This window comes from Hylobates moloch, unplaced genomic scaffold (assembly GCF_009828535.3).
Source record: "Hylobates moloch isolate HMO894 unplaced genomic scaffold, HMol_V3 SCAFFOLD_19, whole genome shotgun sequence".
NCBI lineage: Eukaryota > Metazoa > Chordata > Mammalia > Primates > Hylobatidae > Hylobates > Hylobates moloch.
In genome coordinates, this window is record NW_026652294.1 from 71,002,043 (window position 1) to 71,007,195 (window position 5,153).

General features: G+C 37.7%; 1 pseudogene; it reads right to left on the minus strand.

Annotated features, from left to right (window-relative positions):
- Nucleotides 1-739: 739 nt before the first annotated feature.
- On the minus strand, nt 740-4,875 carry LOC116458401 (peptidyl-prolyl cis-trans isomerase A-like; annotated as a pseudogene).
- Nucleotides 4,876-5,153: the final 278 nt, after the last annotated feature.

Sequence of the window (5,153 nt, forward strand, 5' to 3'; positions counted from 1 at the left end):
GCCTTATTGTTCTGAATAGGATATTGAGTATCATGTTGAGTAGAAGTGGTGAGAACAGGGATCCTTACCCTGTTCCTGGTTTTGAGAAAACGGTTTTAGCATTTTGCCATTTTGAGTATGATGTTAGCGGTGGACCTCTTACCTACGGCATCTATTATGTTGAAGTAAAATCTTTCTATTCTTAGTTTGTTGCTTTTATCATAAAAGAATATTAAATTTTGTCACGATTTTCTGTATTAATCTGCTAATGTAATGTATTACATTGATGAATTTTCATGTTCAAACTAAATCCCACTTAGTCATAATATATAATCCTTTTAATATATTGTTGAATTTCATTTGCTAATGTTTTGTCGAAGACTTTTATGTCAATATTCATCAGAGATATTGACCTGTGGTAGTTTTCTTTCTCGTATCTTTTTCTGACTTTGGCATCAGGGTGGTGCTGCTCTTATAGAATGAGTTTGAAAATATTCCCTCCTTTTCAATATTTTGGAAGAGTTTAAGAATTGGTGGTGGTTCTTTTTTTGTTGTTATTTAGTTTTTATTTCATAATCCTAAGCTTAACTCTGCAATCCAGCTAGGCATGGAAGGGAAAAAGAAAAACATGGAACCCAAAGGGAACTGCAGCTAGAGCACAAACATTCTAGGATATTGAGAGCAAATGGGGTGGAGGGGTGCTCTCCTGAGCTACAGAAGAAATGGTCTGGTGGTTAAGATAAAACACAAGTCAAACTTATTAGAGTTGTCCACAGTCAGCAATGCTGATCTTCTTGCTGGTCTTGCCATTCCTGGACCAAAGTGCTCCATGGCCTCCACAATATCCATGCCTTCTTTCACCTTGCAAAGACCACATACTTGCCATCCAACCACTCAGCCTTGGCAGTGCAGATGAAAAACTGGGAACCGTTTGTGTTGGGTTCAGCATTTGCCATGGACAACATGCCAGGACCTGTATGCTTTAGGATGAAGTTCTCATCATCAAATTTCTCCCCATAGATTGACTTGCTGCCAGTGCCATTATGACGTGTGAAGTCACCACCCTGACACATAAACCCTGGAATAATTCCGTGAAAGCATGAACCCTTACAACCAAATCCTTTCTCTCCAGTGCTCAGAGCATGAAAGTTTCCTGCCGTCTTTGGAAACTTGTCCGCAAACAGCTGGAAGGAGACGCGGCCCAAGGGCCCACCATCCACGGCAATGTCGAAGAACACGGTGGGGTTGACAATGGCTGATAGTACAGGGCACCCGACAGCACAGGCATCTGCAAAGCTGGTGGTAGTTCTTTAAAAGTCTAATGGGATTCTCCAGTGATGTCATTCAGTCATGGGCATTTACTTTGTTTTTCTGGATTCTTGATGTGTGTTTTTTGGTTTTGAATTTCAACTTTTATTTTAGACACGGGGGTACATCGGCAGGTTTGTTACATGGAACTTTTGCATGATGCTGAGATTAGGGGTCTGATTCCCATCACTGAGATAGTGAGCATAGTACCCAATAGGTGTTTTTTTTGTTTTTCTTTAACACACGACCCTTTCTCCCTCCTCCCTCTAGTAGCCTGCTTTGTCTATTACTTCTATATCATGTTTATGTGTGCTCAATGATTAGCTCAATTGTAAGTGAAAACGTGATATTTGTGGTATTTGGCTTTCTGTTTCTGTGTTACTTTGCTTAGAATTATAGCCTCCAGCTGTATTTTTTTTTTTTTTTTTTTTTTTTGGAGATGGGGTCTCACTCTGTCACCCAGGCTGGAGTGCAGTGATGTGATCTCAGCTCACTGCAACCTCTGCCTCCTGGGTTCAGGTGATTCTCCTGCCTCAGCCTCCTGAGTAGCTGGGATTACAGGCGCGCACCATCACGCCAGGCTAATTTTTGCATTTTTAGTAGAACTGGAGTTTTACCATGTTGGCCAGGCTGGTCTCAAACTTCTGATCTTGTAATCCACCCACCTTGGACTCCCAAGGTGCTAGGATTACAGATGTGAACCGCTGCGCCCAGCTAATTTTTGTATTTTTAGTAGAGACAGGGTTTCACCATGTTGGTCAGGCTGGCCTTGAACTCCTGACCTCGTAATCCGCCCACCTTGGCCTCCCAAAGTGCTAGAACTACAGGCGTGAGCCAGCATGCCTCACGTGATTTCGTTCTTTTTTATGACTGTGTAGTATTCCATGGTGTATATGTACCACACTTTCTTTATTTAATCTACCATTGCCGGGCACCTTGGTAGATTCCATGTATTTGCTATTGTGAATAGCACAGCAATGAACATCAGAGTATTCATGTGTCCTTTGGCAGAATAATTTATTTTGCTTTGAGTATATACCCAGTAATGGGATTACTGGGATGAATGGTAGCTCTGTTTTAAGTTCTTTGAGAAATCTTAAGACTGCTTTCCACAGTTATTTAACTACTTTACATTCCTACCAACAGTGTGTAAGTGTTCCCTTTTCTCCACAGCCTTTCCAGCATCTGTTGTTTTTCTTGACTTTTTAATAATAGCCATTCTGACTGGTGTGAGATGGTATCTCCTTGTTGTTTTGATTTGCGTCTCTGTGATGATTAGTGATGCTGATCACTTTTTCATGTTTGTTGGCTGCCACTTGTATGTCTTCTTTTGAGAAGTGTTCATGTCCTTTGCCATTTTTAATGGGGTTGTTTTATTCTTGCTAAGTTCCTTATAGATGCTGTATATTAGGCCTTTGTCAGATCTAGTTTGTGAATATCTTCTCCCATTTTGTGGTTATCTGCTTACTCTGTTGATAGTTTCTTGCTGAGCAGAAATTCTTTAGTATGATTAGGTCCCACTTGTCTATTTTTGTTGCAATTGCTTTTGGGGACTTAGCCAAAAATTATTTCTCAAGGCTGATGTGGAGAAGAACAATTCCTTGGTTGTCCTCTAGGATTTTTATAGTTTGAGGTCTTACATTTAAATCCTGATCTATTTTGAATTAATTTTTTAATATAGTGAAAGGTAGGGATCCAGCTTCAATCTTCTTCATATGGCTAGCCAGTTATCCCAGCAACACTTATTGAATAGGAAGTGCTTTCCCCATTGCTTGCTTTTGTCAGCCTTGTAAAAGATCAGATGATTGTACGTGTGTGGCTTTATTTCTGAGTTTTCTATTCTGTTCCAATGGTCCATGTGTTTATTTTTGTACAAGTACCATGCTGTTTTGATTACTGTAGCCTTATTGTATGGCTTGAAGTTGGGTAGTATGATTCCACCAACTTTGTTCTTTTGGCTTAGGATTGCTTTGGCCATTTGGTCTTTTTTTTTTTTTTTCAGTTTTACATGAATTTTAGAATTGTTTTTTCTAATTCTGTGAAGAATGACATTGGTAGTTTGATAGGAATAGCATTGAATCTGTAAATTGCTTTGGGCAGTATGGCCATTTTTACAATATTAATTCTTTCAATCCATCAGTATGTAATGTATTTCCATTTATCTGTGTCATCTCTGAAATCTTTCAAAAATGTTTTGTAGTTCTCCTTGTAAAGATCTGCTTGGTTAGTTTACCCCTAGGTATTTCATTTTCCTTGTGGCTGTTGTAAGTGGGATTGTGTTCTTGATTACACTCTCAGCCTGAATCTTGTTTGTGTATAGAAATGCTATTAATTTTTGTACACTGATTTTGTATCCTGAAACTTTACTAAAGTCATTTATTAGTTTTAGAAGCCTTCTGGAAGAGTGATTAGGATTTCCTAAGTATAGAATCATTTCATCCTTGAAGAGAGATAGTTTGACTTCTTCTTTATCTATTTAGATGCCTTTTATTTATTTAACTTGCCTTATGGCTGTGGCTAGGACTTCCAGTACTCTGTTGAATGTAAAAGGTGTCAAAATTATTCCAAGCACATTTTTGGACCACAGTGCACTAGAAATAGATATCAATACCAAGATCTCTCAAAATTACACAACTACAAGGAAATTAAACAACTTACCGCTGAATAACTCTTGGGTTAACATCAAAGTTAGGGAAGAAATTTTAAAATTCTGAAAATAGAGACACAACTTGCCAAAATCTCTGAGATACAGCTAGTGTTAAGAGGAAAGTTTATGGTGCTAAATTCCTTCATCAAGAAATAAGATCTCAAATTAACAGTTTAACTTCACACCTATAGAAACTAGAAAAAACAACTAGAATTAGAGAAGAACTGAATGAAATTGAGATGCAAAAATCCATACAAAAGATCAATGAAATCAAGAGTTGGTTCTTTGAAAGAATAAGCAAAATTGATAGACCTCTGGCTACATTAACAAAGAAAAAAAAAGAGAAGAACCAAATAAGCACAATCAGAAATGACAAAAGCAGTATTGCAACTGATCTCGCAGAAGTACAAAAGGTCCTCAGAGACTACTATGAACAACTCTTTGCACACAATTAGAAAATCTAGAAGAAATGTATAAATTCCTACAAGCACACAATCTCCCAAGATTGAATCAGAAAGAGATTGAAATCCTGAATAGGCCACTATCAACTTCTGAAACAGAATCAGTAATAAAGAACCCAGCAACCAAGAAAAGCCCTGGACCAGGTGGATTCAGAGCTGAATTCTACCAGACATTAGTACAAGAAGAGCTTGTGCTAATCCTATTGAAATTATTCCAAAAAACTAAGGAGGAGACACTCCTCCCCAACTCATTCTATGAGATCAGCATCATCCTGATACCAAAACAATGAAGAGACAAAAGCATGAAAAAAAAAAAACTTCAGGCCAATATCCTTGATGAACAGTAATGCAAAAATTCTCAGCAATTTACTTGCAAACCGAATCCAGCAGCGCCTTGAATTTATCATCCCACTCTGTTCTGACCTGTAATGATTCTGCTGAGAGATCCAATGATAATCTTATGGAGTCTTCCTTGTACATGATGAGCAAATATTTTCTTGCTGCTTTCAATATTCTCTTATTGTTTATAACTTTTGGCAGCCTATGATATGTCTCAGTATGGGCCTTTGGGGATTTATCCTAATTGAATTCCTTTGATCTTCTTGAATTTGGATGTTCATTTACTTCTTTTGATTTAAGTTTTCTTCCATTATTTCTTCAAACAAGGTCTCTACTTCATTCTCTTCTTCTTCAATTCCCATAATGTGTGTGTTAGTCTGCTTAATTATCTCCTTTAGGTTTCTTCACTTTTTTTCATT